We start from the raw sequence: 16,331 nt of genomic DNA on the forward strand, positions 1-16,331 counted from the left end.
CCCTGGACCCTCTGAAAAATAATGAAAAAGAAAAATAATGGATATGCTATTTATCCCCCGAGCAGCGGAACTGAACGCGTGATCCTCTTCACGTGTTGTGCTGCAGCAGCTCAGTGGAACACGCTCGCTCGCTTTCACGGCTTCTCCGCATAGAAAGGCTCTTCTTTGCATCCTCCGGCCGTGCGCTCAGTTGCTCACAAAAACTCTGATTTAAAAAAAAAAACCCTTCCCAACTAAATGGCCTCGGGTTCTAGAAGTGACGATGCCCGTGTGACCAGCTCGGACACTCAGTTGGAATCCCGCCTCCTGTCAGGTTCACTGGCTTGGCGCGGCTGCTGGATGTTTACATGCTGCCAGTGTCACTGCTGGGTAGCAGAACGAACCAGATGGGATGCGTTGGAGAGTTTGGGAACGGATGTGGTCTGTAGTTGTGCAGTTGCTAATCCTCAGGCCTCCAGCAGCAAGTGAGGCTTGTGTTTCTGAAGTCTGTTTTCACCAAGATCCAGGAATAACTTCCCCACGTTTGATTGAAAAGGGAAACTTTTTGGGCAAAACATCAGTTTGAAAATGAGTCAAGAGGGTTTTTAATTCTCTTCTTTTACACCTGATGGCTGAAACACATCTGGGGTGCATCGCTGATGTGTATAGCGAGCGTGTCAATGGACGTTGCAGTCAGAAATCATTGTAAGTAATTGGAGCAGCTGCACAGAGCACGTCACATGCGTGTGGCCACAAGATGGATCTCTGTTTTTCGGAGCAAGTCTGTTTCTGTCTTGTTATTAAAATGACAGAAACTCCAGAGATCCGGCCTCGTCTGCGCTGGGGGACAGCGCCAGCAGTCTGGTTTCCATCAGTGTGTTTCGAAGTAATTCATAAGAAGAATTCAGGGATACTGCAATAATTAGAAAAAACTCCCGCAATTTTTTTTTAAAAACTTTTCACACACGCTTGAGGTGTTTCGATCTTTTTTTTAAAAAGAGAAAAAAGCGCAAAATGGGGATTTTAAATTGGACTTAGTGCTGACGCAGCAAATCCTCAACTCACGTCACTGCCCAGCTGTTTCTGCCTCCGCCGTCTTTAAGGTTTTTCCTCAACTTCGTCTCCGTCCCCAAGCAGCAGCAGCAGCAGCAGCAGGTCCAGCACCAGCTGGCACTGAAGAACCATTCCATTACTTTTTGTGTGATGGCTCCTCTTCTTCGCTGGCCTTCCACAGCCTCGGTCATGGGTGGCGCTGCCGACACCGCCAGCTTCTGGCTGCTTCATTCTGTTCTATGTTCTCCAAATCTTTTGATGAAAGAACAGTTAATCCGCACCTACATTTTAGTGACACATCCACAGCTCGCACAACCTCTACTCACCAGTGCACCTCTCCGCCAGAAGTGCTTGTCCTTTGGTCCGATAGCGTTGGACGCGTCCTCGCCTCACTTCCCTCTGGTGTCAGTCGGTTGGTTTCTCTAACGTTTAGCAGCAGACGAGCTGAGTTTCACATCCACCTCCTGCTGTCGTTGGCTGACGATGAGAGGAGCTTGTTCTCTTTTTATTCTTGTCAACTTTTAATGTCACCTTCCATGTGAGCGACTGCTGCAGTCAGAGTGCTGCCGAGAGTCACTGTGTCTGTGCCATTATTCCTTTATTTTGTAGTCACCATGTTTGTTTCCCCTCCTCGGTGCTACGGGACCTCTCTCTGTGCCCTCCAGTGCTCTACTGCTAAGACTTCTGATTTCTCGTGTGGTCACATGACCTGTTTTACAAACTAGATCTGATCGGGCAGATAACTCAGCGCGGCTTTGATCTTGATGCTGTGACAATGCTAACATGCAATGCTAACATGCTGGTGCTAAGTGGATTATGCAGGGTTGCTTTCTTTGGGTACCTGACTGGAGTGGGACTTTGATGTGACGGCTCAGTGGCACATAGACAAACATGCATTGAATCATGAGCACATATTTGGACTCAAATTACCATCAATTTCAAAAAGAATGCATCTCACACATGTGGAAGGAGAAATGATGTCTCCAGCCTCGCTGGCTCAGACACCCAGTAACGCTTCACCCAGGACTTTTCTGAGAAGGAAACAGCTTTGATCAACGTTCACTCCCAAATCACTGCGCTGTCACGGCTATCGCGCCCATCAGTTTTGATGGAAACACATCCCAGAACTCTGCTATCAATAATATACTCAAGGGGATGAAAGCGTGTCACCTCCTCCGGTAACTTCTGTGACTTGTCGTCATCTCAGCCACAAGTTCAACCCGTCTGCGTCAAGGCAGCAGCGCTCTCTCCTCATCCGTCAGGTGTTTCACTTGAAAGACAGACTGGAGCGAAAAAATACGTCGGAAACTCCGTCACTGTCCCTTGTGCTGCCGCGACAACAGCTATCAAAGGCTGCATATTAGCACGCGATGCTACGCTGGTCAGGTGCAATGGCATCCATGACATCAGCCAGAAAAATAAAAACTGTCTCCTCATGATGGGATCAGGATCAGTCAGCTCTTATTTAGCTGTGCGGTCAGAAACGGCGATAAGACGAAGGATGCAGTCCGACGATGCTACCCTGAGACTTCCACACTTGCTGACACCAATTGCACAATGTGAGTACTTATGTAACCCAATAAAAGGCGCGCGGCTTCGTTTGCTAACGTCTGTCAAAGATGTTTTGTTTTCAATAACAAGAACATAATTCCTAATTGAAGTTAAAAAGGCTACGACAAGGGATCACACAGGAAATAGAGCATCAGAATGTTAACAAGAACCAGAAATAAACAACAAGAAACACACAAATCTGTCTTACTCCAGACACATGACTAACACACGCACCCACACACACACACACACTCGTGCTCACGCACGCACTCACACATGCACCCACACACACTCACGTGCACACACGCACCCACACTAACACACGCACACACACATGCTCACACTCATACACACACTCACACACATGCTCACACACGCACTCACGCTCACATACGCACGCTCACACACACGCTTACACACACTCACGCTCACACACGCACACTCACACATGCACTCATGCTCATGCACGCACACACACACGCACTCACACACATGCTCACACACGCACACCCACACTTATACGCACACTTACACACACACGCTCACACACGTACACACACTCACGCTCACACACGCACACACATACACACTCTCACACACATGCTCACACACGCACACGCACACATGCTCACGCACGCACACTCACACACATGCTCACACACGCACACTCACACTCATGCTCACACACACGCACCCACACTTATACTCACACTAACACACATGCTCACACACGCACTCACGCTCACATATGCACACTCACACACACGCTCACACACGTACACACACTCACACACGCACACTCATACACACACTCACACACATGCTCACACACGCACTCATGCTCACGCACACACACACACACGCACTCACACATGCTCACACATGCACACTCACACTCATGCACACACACACGCACCCACACTCACACACATGTTCACACACGCACTCACGCTCACATACGCACATTGACACACACACTCACATACACACACTCACGCTCACACACACACTCACATACACACACTCACGCTCACACACATGCTCTCACACTCATGCTCACACACACACTCATACACATGCACTCATGCTCACACACTCACGCTCACACACGTACACTCATACACATGCTCACACTCACATATGCACTCATGCTCACGCACGCACACACACACGCACTCACAAACATGCTCTCACACTCATGCTCACACACACACACGCACCCACACTCATACACACACTCACACACATGCTCACACACGCACTCACGCTCACATACGCACACTTTCACACACGTACACACTCACGCTCACACATGCTCACACGCACACTCACACATGCACTCATGCTCACGCACGCACACACACACGCACTCACAAACATGCTCACACACGCACACTCACGCTCACACACACACGCACTCACAAACATGCTCACACACTCACGCTCACATTCGCACACTTACACACACACGCTCACACACGCACACATACACACACTCACACACATGCTCACACACGCACACTCACACATGCACTCATGCTCACGCACGCACACTCACACACATGCTCACACACTCACACTCATGCTCACACACGCTCACACACGCACACTCATACACACACTCACATACATGCTCACACACGCGCACTCACACATGCACTCATGCTCACACACACGCACTCACACACATGCTCACACACGCACACTCATGCTCACACACACGCACGCACACACACACACATGCTCTCACACTCATGCTCACACACACACACGCACCCACACTTATACTCACACTAACACACATGCTCACACACGCACTCACGCTCACATACGCACACTTACACACACACTCACACGTACACACACTCACGCTCACACACAAACACGCACACTCACACATGCTCACGCACGCTCATGCTCACACGCACGCACTCACACTCATGCACACACACGCACCCACACTCACACACATGTTCACACACGCACTCACGCTCACATACGCACATTTACACACACACTCACACACACGCACGCTCACACACGCACACACATGCTCACACATGCACTCATGCTCACACACATGCTCACACACGCACACTCACACTCATGCTCACACATATACACACACACGTACTCACGCTCACACACGCACACTCATACACATGCCTACACACGCACACTCACACATGCACTCATGCTCACACACACACACACGCACCCACACTCATACACACACTCACACACATGCTCACACACGCACTCACGCTCACATACGCACACTTACACACACGCTCACACACGTACGCACACTCATACACACACTCACACACATGCTCACACACGCACACTCACACATGCACTCATGCTCACGCACACACACACACACGCACTCACACACATGCTCACACACGCACACTCACACTCATGCTCACACACACGCACACCCACACTCACACATGCTCACACACGCACTCACGCTCACATACGCACACTTACACACACGCTCACACACGTACGCACACTCATACACACACTCACACACATGCTCACACACGCACACTCACACATGCACTCATGCTCACGCACACACACACACACACGCACTCACACACATGCTCACACACGCACACTCACACTCATGCTCACACACATGCACACCCACACTCACACATGCTCACACACGCACTCACGCTCACATACGCACACTTACACACACACGCTCACACACGTACACACACTCACGCTCACACACGCACACTCATACACACACGCACACTCACACATGCACTCATGCTCACGCACTCACACACATCTTAAACCACTGACATTCTTTCTTATCCATGCCCTGGCCTAACCTTTACCGTCACTCTAAGAATCGCTAACCCTAACCTGTACCGTCACTCCAAGAATCGCTAACCCTAACCTTTACCGTCACTCTAAGAATCGCTAACCCTAACCTTTACCGTCACTCCAAGAATCGCTAACCCTAACCTTTACCGTCACTCTAAGAATCGCTAACCCTAACCTTTACCGTCACTCCAAGAATCGCTAACCCTAACCTTTACCGTCACTCTAAGAATCGCTAACCCTAACCTTTACCGTCACTCTAAGAATCGCTAACCCTAACCAGAACCTGGTTTGGGCCCCACAAACAGGCAATGGCATCGCGTGTGGGTCCAGAACTCTGATTCAACCTCTGAGGACTGCAGACATGCAGTAGTGCGTTTGTATGTCACACACTTGTTTGTCCCGTATGATGTCTCGAAACACAGTTCTGAACGGGTATTTTGCCTTTCAAGTACACACAAGCAGGAGTCTTGAGCTCATAAAGAAATTTTTTCCCTCCTTCATTACTTCTTAGTGACTCTAGAATGCAGGAAGAGCGTGTATTTAACTAGAGGCTGATTCTGACCGATGGCTAGCGACGTCCAAAAACTCTAAAGTGCACCATCCAGTTTAATCCAGGTCACCTTGATCCAGGGGTGACAGTGTGTTTCACGCGCTAGAGCAGTGTTGACTGTATTTGAGTATAGCATGTTAGCATAGCATTTTGATCACCTACGCTGGTTGACTGCCATGTTTATCAAGTCATACACAGCTGAAAACGTTGAAATCGGATCTGGCGATGGATGATGGTTTGGGAGCGTCAGAGCTCTGACAACAGGCATCCGTGAGCACTGGGAACATTTCAGTCTGGTCCAAAATGGTGACACGACGAAAAAAAATCCAAGTCAATTTGCATCCAGAAGTTCAACACTGTTTTGCAACTTTGAATGTGTTTGTTGGTGCGTTGTTGTTGTGTTTCTGCTTCAACTCTGGCTGACGAGGAGAACCACTGAGACCAGCCCACACGTTTGACTCCAGTGGGAACAAAGAAACCCAAACCAAATGTTTGTGCGCTTTCTGCATTCCTTCTGGGGTTGAATATGCTGAATGTATATTAGAGACATATGTGCTGCTGATAGAAATATCAGGAACACCTCACTGGTATCGATTTCCTCCTCAAAAGCAGCTCCATCGCTGTTGTTCCACACAGCTTCTCTTTTTCTGCATGGCTTCCTTTGGGATCGGCCTGGACAAATTAGTCAGCAAGAGAAATGCTTTTATTTTGTTTGATCTAATCAGATTTGTGTGTTTCCCTAATAATATTTTGTTCAGTGGCAGAACAACAGGATCCCTGTTACAGTTGGGAAGGATCTGGAATGTTGTGAGTGTGCTGGAAAGGCTGCTGGCCCCCATAACAGAATAAAGCCCACTCAAAGCTGCCACACATCTCAGTATATTCATACTTACTACAGAAATGTATCACTAATTTATCGACAAATTTCATTATCATATTTCCTGTCAAGATAAAGGGAGGCGAAATAGTTGCACAAAAGTTATACTAGAGGAAGTAGAAACTCATGGGTAGAAACGGAGTCATGTTGCTTGACACCGACAGTTCGTGTTCAGAGATGATTTCATACTTCATGGTGTTCAGGAAATATTTAAAACAATGATGCCGACGAACATCCCACCATGGACTGACAGGAGCGGACAGGCCAGGTTGAGCGGAGTCGGAGGGTTCCGAGTCTCTCAGATCTTAACAGGTTGATGCTTGGAGAGTGTGTGGGGGGGGGGGGGGGGGGGGCTGTAAGTAGGTTAACACTGGAATGGAGCCTTAATACCAAGATTGGTGATGCATGCCTCCCATTACAGCTCATCTCCACAAAACTGCTCCATGGGAGCCGATCTGAGGTATCTATGTGTGTGTGTGTGTGTGTGTGTGTGTGTGTGTGTGAGAGAGAGAGAAAGAGAAAGAGAAAAAGATGAGGCAGTAACCTGAGGATGGCGGTGGTCCAGGTCTTGGTATCTCGTAGGTGCTGAGGGCAGCACTCGTGTCTCTTTACCTGATTTTTTTTCCCCTCAAACTCAATCGGGCCTCTCAAAATGAGGTCACTTCCAGGTCGCGATCTGATTGTCTGTGTGGCTCAGGGTTTCATAACAGAACCTTGAGAATCACTCTGCCCAGAGTTCCGTCTGCTCACATGCACCGGGATGTTTTGGTTCCACAAGGAAACAAAGGTTCTATTATGATGAGTGTACTTGCTGCATGTGAGCATGCGTGCGTGCACACATCCACACGCACACGGCATGGACGGACAGAAGAGCACAGATACTATCACCATGGCAACCATAAGGGCGGGTGTATTGAACTGTGATACCTCTATGGCACCGGCATTTCCCTCTCGGACGTAACTGGACGTAACTGTTCAGCGCGAGCGCGCCTTCTCACATCGCTCGGGTGGGCGGTCACAGTTGAGTCTCACCACGGTCGTTGTTCCCGTCCTCCCAGCAGCAGACAGTGGTGTGCGCTGGGAACAAGTTTCTCCTGAAATTCAGACTTTAGTTGGAATCCAGGAAAAGACTCAACAATCCAACTGGAAAGCACCGAGAGGTCAGCCCACTGCAACTGTTAGGAAACGCTGTGCTGGTGCACTGTGGCAGACATCACCTCTGCTGGCTCCATCTGACCACTGATGTACGAGTGCTGCTGACATTCACAGTCACGTGACGCGCGCATGTGGCTCTGATTTCCCTGGAGGGCATCAAGCTCTCAAACTTAAGGTGTCAGAGAGGTTCTTTGACACCACAGCGGCGCGTCTGTGTAAGCAGTGGTCGGGTGGTAGTGCTTCATGTTTACCGCTGCGTCACTCTGAGTTGTGACCTGACTGGTGAAGTTCCAAGAAATCCAGCTGCTCCCAGGGTGTGCGTACGTTTCTTGGAGGGTTTTTTTAAGCCTGAGGCAGAAAGCTTTTGTTCTCACTGACATTTAGGTCGCCGTTTCGTAAAAGCAAGAAATGATCCATTGATCACGGTTGCCTGATGATCAGCACAAATCAGATTTTTTTCTCCCTCTGCTGCCTTGAGTGTTAACACATTTCAGTTTGACACGGCTGCTGGTGCCTGACACACAGGCTGTGTGAATATATCCGTCCCACATGGAATCTGGTCGTTTATCTGCCAGATCCCATTTCTGCATTTCCTTCAAATGAAATGTTCCTGCAACAGTTTGTGGAGCAGTGTGTGTGTGTGTGTGTGTGTGTGTGTGTGTGTTAGCAGAGACAAATGAAGGCTTCTCACCTCTGACGGTCTGCAGCAACAGTGGTGGGATTGTTCCCTCAGCAGATTACTGTGTGATACGAAGCCTTATGCCTTCAGAAGCCATGTGACTCTGATCTGGCTGAGATGGAGGGAGGACGTCTGCTGCTCTCCCTCCGTCTCAACACCATGTACGTGTTTGTGTACTCGGTGTCCTGTGTACTTGTGTGCTGGTGCTATGCGAGTGCCTGTGTGGCCTCCTTGGCTAATTGCCGACAGTGAGGTGAACCCACGGCCCCTCACTGGAAATTTTGTGATAACTGCAAGAAATTTGTGACAGTGGCACAAACACACTTAATTTTAGCAGCGCGCCTGAGACTTTGGCTTAAAGAAGTTTGTTGACTTCATATTCAATGGTATTTATGTTGAAGATGCACCAACCCGACAAGAGGCTGCTGGGGGGGCAGATTTGATGGGGGACTCTTAAGTAGCTGCAGTCCAGAATTTGACTCTCACTGCAGATACTTGAGTCACGACCACACGACGGCGAGGTGTGAGGGGGCCGCTCGGCCGCAGCGCTGGGTGCACTCCCACTGGGGTCTGTGTGATCCCTGCTGTTCTCCACGGCTGAGCTGAGTGAAGAAAGAACCAAGACAACAAAAAGCTACTGGTACTGTTTCCTGCGCCTGTAATGGGAACAGCGTAGCGCTTACGTCCCCGCAAAAGTAGATAAAAAACAGAAGAGTGCAGTCTCCTCTTCTCAGGCGGGTCATCCATCCCTGTTCACAGATTAAGACTGAACAGCATGTGTCTGCTATTAAAGTTGCAAATGAGTCCTTGACTAAGTTCAGATTTGAATGACACAATGCTTTACCTTGAGGAGTTTTTCCTGCTGCAGGCACTCACCAACTGGCGTGAACTTTTAAAGGAACTGTGCCCTAATGTGCCCATTCAGACCGTTTCCCTTGCGGTGCTGCATAGATTCCAAGCTCACTAGAACAACAACAATGTAAGAGCTGAAGAGTCGATTCTGATCTGACTCACGAGTCTTTGCCTGCCGTTGGTATCTTTTTCTCCTCCAAGAACGAGTGGGAAAGAGGCCGTGTGAGCGCAGCCCAGAGTGTGACGCTGCATTGACGTCTTCAAGCGAGCCAATGTTTGTGTCTCATCCTAAAGACAAAAAGTGGAAGGGTTTTTCATCCCTTCTGCTGAAGTTGTTTGACAAACGAGACATCCCAAGGCCCAGCTGAGAGGAACCGCCACGCCGGTCCACCCGGCTGTCGGAGTGGCCATTCCAGTGGACCCTGACCGTGTTCTGGGTTAAATCTTGAGCTACAGCTGAAAGCTCTGTCGATGAACGCGCCAGCCTGGAGGTGGGATTGCACGGTCAGTCTCTAATTTCCAGAGTAACAAACTGGTTCTCTGAAGACCTTTGAGGACCAGAAGAAACAGAAACAGGAACGTCTTCAAATTTGGCACAAACAAATGTTCACCGGGACGCCAGGATGAACTGAAAGATGTTGGTGGTCAAAGGTCAAGGTTGCGGTGACAGGCACACGCTGAGGTGCGGAGCCGTGAAGCTGTATTTCTGGTTCTGATAGGCTCTTGGCCGTTGCTTCGGGTTTTGAAATGCGTGCTTGTTATGTGCTAAACTCTGGTTGTGATCAGATGACAATATGCTAATGAGAGAGTCAGACATCCTTCAGCTCCACATCACTTTTTGGAAGGAAAGACTTTTGCTTTTGTCGCTAGCAAAAACAGGGAGCAGCAGTCACATGGTCTGGATTACGGCCCATTGACTGTATATCTGTCTGAGATCTGAATACGACCTCCAACATTCCGCTCCTAATGCCTTCTGCATGCCTCTAACATGTCCAGATAAAACATGCACAGACCCTACTTTGTTAGACCTGCTTGGCTCTATGTTGCCCTGATGACTTCATGACGATGTGTCTTCATCCTCATTTTCTCAGAGTAATAACCTGATCGGCTACTGAACACACGGTCCTGCGTTTCACGGCCCAGTTCTCAAACTTTCAGCCAGACCTCAGCCCTCGGGGCCTTTTAAAGCTCTGGATGGTTCCTCCACCTGTTTGTTTGGATCTGGACTGAGAGTAAATATTGCACCAGCTAATATTTGCTGGCATCTCTCAGCACGATAAAATCTTTACATTTTTCCCCAGTTATGGAGTCGAGCAATGATTCACAGCTCATTTGTGTTTGGAGCGGAGTGGCTGACATCTTCTGTCTTAGAGGCTTCACATGGATGCTAATTGGAGTGCAGCTGAGCATGTGTTGCATCCTCTCCCCTCTCCTACCATCCCCTTCTCCTCTTGTCATCTTCTATTCTCTTTCTCAAGGCGCTCCATGTCAGAATTGCAGTAAAGTTTCCCCCATATGTCCCCGCTGACTACATGTAGCATCTGGTGCCATCACTTCATTTATACTCTCACTTGTTCAGCCCCCGTTCTTCTCCCTCCTCTTTAGAAATGGGTGAGAACCTGCAGTATCAGAGGAGCATCAGCCTGCAGTGTGTGTGTGTGTGTGTGTGTGTGGGGGGGGGGGGCTCCAGTGTCATTGAGCAACCCCTCCAACGCCACACGTCGGTGGCCCATGTGTGTTTTTTCGTGGACAGAGCACGCTGTGCCTGAGGCCAGAGACTTCTTAATGAAACGTCCAAACAAACTGATTCGGCTGAATATTTGAGTATTTGCCTCTTATCAGAGGTGGGGATGGTAATAAGGGAGCTGTGGCTGAGTGTAGACAGGGACGGCCTCTGGGGGATGGGCAGATGGCGACTTTACTCCTGTTTCCATGTCTGTGTGGGGGGAAAGAACATGAGCTCTGCCTAGTGTTTGTCCTGTGGAACTGCAGAAAGCTGACCTCGTGCAGCAGGGACAAGCGGACTGAGGCTATCGTGGCAGTGTTATCGGCCCTCGCAGTCTGGACCTTTGATGGACCGCTTTGGAATTTCATCACAGTGTTTTGCAGATGAAGAAAATGATTGTTAGTTCCCTATGAAGTCACTTCTTTTGCTCCACATAGCAGCAGGCTATAAACAGACTGACATTTTTGAAGAACTCATGTCATGAGCTTGTTTGCGAATGTGTACAGACGGTTAGCTGAGCTTAGTGCAGCCCACTAAAACCACTTTGGGTTCCATGTAGGTGAAACAGATATGGAAGGGGATAAAATGTCAAAGGAGGCGGTTCTCACTGACAGCTGAGAGGTTCCACGGCCACTCCAGAACAGACTTTTTTCCAATCATTGCAAACCTCTAAACTGGGTTCACAGCAGGGACCAAAACGACTACCTACCAGTATAAACTATCCCCATAGATGATCTGGCTCCACCTCCCCTGTATTTGGGCCACGTCTCTGAAGTGTGTGACTTCTGTTGTGCAAGTTAGGCCTTTAGTCAATGATGTCGTGGTTCAGGCGATGACCGGTTGCATTGACAAACCAGTGATCAGAAAATCTTGAAAAGCTCTGGGTCAAAATCCTGCACCAAAGGGCACAAGTGGATCCTTTCTGAGGTGTAAACAGCCAGTCAGACCAGCTACCCCCCGTCCCTGTGCCTGTGCTCTGCTAGCACAGCTGCAGGTTCACGCTCCTCTCGGCCCTCTGAGAGAACCCTCCTGAGCTGCAGAGCTTTGAAGGGACCGAACCACATGTCCCGGGAACATTGAGGACCATCATAAGTGACACGAATGAACTTTCCCAAACTCTCACAGAGTCAAAGAAGCCAACATGTGGAACAAATCTCCTCTCACTTTATCTCCTTTAACATTCAGTGTGCTGGCCTGTTCCCGTCTTAATGGAACAATGCTGCAGCATTACCAGCGGCTCATCCTTGTGATCCTGTGTCCCTGGGGCCCCGGTCCCCTTCCACTGGTGTGTAAATGTAGGTCGACTGTGCTGTGATTTAGTGGGCCTGTTGTTTGTTTGGATGAGGCATTTAAGTCAAGATAAATCGGCGACTCAGGCGCTTAAGCGTGTTTGTTAGTGTGACAAAAACCGCAGGCGCGTTTCTTAAACAGCCTCCTATTAATGATGATCGACAGCTGAAATCAGTATGAAAATACGACGGTGCTGTGATGGGACTCAGCGTTCCTGCAGTCTCTCAGCAGGGTCATAAAGAAAGTGATTCTGGGGAAATGTGCTGTTTTGCCTCTTGCTGTGAGGTAGATGAGAGGAGTGATACCAAACATGCATGGAAAGAGACAATCTGGCTGTATGGAGTTGTAGTGAGGTGCTAATCACGGGAAGTCACACTCCTCTGGCTCCACACAAATGAAACTTTATTTAGATGCTGTTTCAGCCTTCCAGCCCTCTTCAAGATTAACCGTCATGGTGGGATACAGGCACTGGTGTGTTAAATAGGCCACACCCCAGTCACACATCCAACGATGGCGATTGTGACGATGATGACGACCATGATGAGGTAATGTCGTTAGGGTGAAGCCGGAAGGCCTTCAGCAAATCCGACCATTTTAAGCGAGATGACAACAGCCACTCTGTCTTGCACCAAGATTACAAATTTACCAACAAATTTGAGATGAGGTGTTCAAAACCGTGGACGAAACACCAACTTTGGATGCGTTTCTAAGAGAAAACAGCAAACGAAGACCAGACGTGGTACCAGAATGATCAGAAAGCACCGAACCTCCTCATCTGTTCTGCTGGGGATCGAGCCACCTGTGTGTTTTCCTGGAAATTAAAGTATTACGTAAGCTCCACTTGGGGGGTGGGGGTACTTTCTCAGTTCCAGTGTATCTAAGTGGGAAAATAAAATAATCTCATGCAACAAAGCGAGCATGAGGTCAGTGAATGTGGAAGCCAAGATTCAAGAGGATTTGGAAACCAAAAGAGAGAGAAAACTTGCTCAAATGATTCCAGTCAGCTTGTTGGGACGAGAAGGTCTGCAGTCCTCACAAACTGGGAGATCCACTGGGAACCACTGACAGGAGGCCGAGCTTCACTCAGGTAGAGGGAGGAAAGGAGGCATGGTAACCATGCGTGTGCACGAATGTATATCTGTATGGATATTCTTGTGTGTGTGTGTGTGTGTGTGTGTGTGTGTGTGTGTGTGTGTGTGTGTGTGTGTGCGCGTGTGCGTGTGTGCACAGAAGTGTCTCTGTGTCGTGGACATGTGATCGTTTCAAACTGTCAGTATCTGGGCAAAAAGTGTTGTTTTCTATCTTCCACAGCAGAGCAGAGCAGAGTGAAGAGGGAACTACAGTTCCCATCAACCCCTGTGCGCCAGTCACCCTCCGTTCTGAGTACCTGAGCTGTCAGAAGCTGCGAGTGTCAGGGAGAACGGAGGGACAGAGTTCTGAAGAGGTTGATTCTCCATCAAGTTTTAAATCTAACGTGTGGAAGAATTTTGGTTTTCCTGTGTAAAGAAATGAGTAAAGGTTGTGGATGAATGAAGTGCAAATCCATCCGTCCATGTTCCCCCTCTTCTCCTGTTGAGGTTGGTGGGGGTGGAGCCTATCCCAGCAGCCTTCCCCCTGGACGGCATATATATATATATATATATATATATATATATATATATATATAGAGAGAGAGAGAGAGAGAGAGAGAGAGAGAGAGATAAAGATATAGATATATCTATATATATATAGATACATAGAGATATATCTATATATATACATATATATCTATATCTATATAGATATATAGAGATATATCTATATAGATATAGATATATCTATATAGATATATATGTGTGTGTGTATATATTATATATACATGTATATATATACATAAATGTATATACATATATATGTATATATACACATATATGTGTATATGTACATATATGTGTATATGTACATATATGTACATATATACATATACACATATATGTACATATATATACATGTACACACATATACATACATATATACATATATATGTATATATGTATGTATATAGATATATAGATATATATGTGTGTGTATATATTATACATACATATATATATATACATATATGTATATACATATATATGTATATATACACATATATGTGTATATGTACATATATGTACATATATACATATACACATATATGTACATATATATACATATGTACACATATATACATATATATGTATGTATATATATGTATGTATATGTATATATGTATGTATATATATGTATATATATATATACACATATATGTATATACATATATATGTATATATATATATGTATATGTATGTAGAAGGTAGCACCTGGAATCCACTCAGGCCATCGGCGGCAGAGCAGGTCACAGGGAGGGTGAGCGGGTTCATGTGGTCGTTAAAGGGCAAGGACGCTTGGCATGAAAATGTCATAAGCGCCATGGTTGAAATCGGGCCCTGGTCTCCCCCGGTCTCCCACTGGTCAGTGCTGTGCAAATTGTTTTGCGTGCTGGGTTTACTGGTCTCTGCTTCAGGGTCAACAGCACATGCAGCCCAGTCTCATTTTCCTGTTGCCCTGCCAGCGCCTCTGCCCCCAGCCTCGTGCCCCACGCTTCTTCTGCACACTCCAGTCTCGTGCCTCACCAGCTGGAAGCTCTCCAGCATTCAGCAGAGCCTCAACCCCCCCACCCATAGTCCCTGAGCCTTACAGCAACCGATTCATCCTTTGCGCCCCATCGTCATGTCTGCTTTTCAGTTCTGGATGAACTCTTAACAGCACATCAGTGACACGAGTGGTTTAGAAGGGTGCTGAGGCCCCGTGACGCCTGGTCCTGCAGTCACCCTCCTCTACTGTGATATTTGACAAGAAGGTAACTTCTGACAGCTGCAAATGTTCCTTTTAATTGTGGTCTCACCATGCGACACAGTGTTTTATCACAATGATGTTCCTTTGCTGCAGGTATGAATGGTGTCAATGACCATTTGTCCCCTCCTGAATTATACTTCCTAATTATTAGGGGTTTGGCAGAAAAAACCCATCTTGTGGAATCTGGCAGGATTCCTGTCTTCATTTGGAACCCTCGCAGAGCAGACGCAGCCCAGCGGAACCTTTTCCGTTTCTGCAGGTGTGTTTTCAAGTTGCGGGAGGCTGATCGTTGCTGCAGGTTCACACGGCTTCTCAACGAGGTGTTCTGTTGTTATGCAGAATCGCTCTCCTGTAAACAATGTGACTTTGGAAGACAAAGAAATCAGTTGTTGTGCTCCAACTAAGCACTCAGGCTGCCAAGCATCTTGCAGCTGGAAAAAGAGAAAACATTCTGTTGTATTTCAGACCGTATCTCAACTGCGATAATGAGCAGAAAGACACGGCACTGGGCCTGTGATTCGTTTTTCTCTGTCTGGTTCAGCACTGTGCTGCCCAGAGGCGGCGCAGTCCTCACTGCGAATGGATCAACAGACTAGGACAGATTTGCCTTCTTGTCTACATTTCCATCCGCTCGTCCATTTATTCATGCGGGTGTTGCAGCCTTTCTATCAGAGAAACGGCTGAAAGAACAAAAAAAGGCGAGAGAGAGGGCAGGGTGTTGGGAGGGGAGCGCAGCCTTATCCCTCTGACACAAAAGCTCACTCTGATCCCTGGAACACAAAAGAGCCAACCCCTGCACCCTTGGGCCAGGCAGCAAATAATACCAATAATGCAGCATGTCTGTGACTGCCGGAATCCCTCGTGGCCAAATTTATCCAGCTTGTAGAGG

This window comes from Aulostomus chinensis, chromosome 5 (assembly GCF_037954235.1).
Source record: "Aulostomus chinensis isolate RoL2024-O1b breed Wild chromosome 5, RoL_Achi_v1.0, whole genome shotgun sequence".
Lineage (NCBI taxonomy): Eukaryota > Metazoa > Chordata > Actinopteri > Syngnathiformes > Aulostomidae > Aulostomus > Aulostomus chinensis.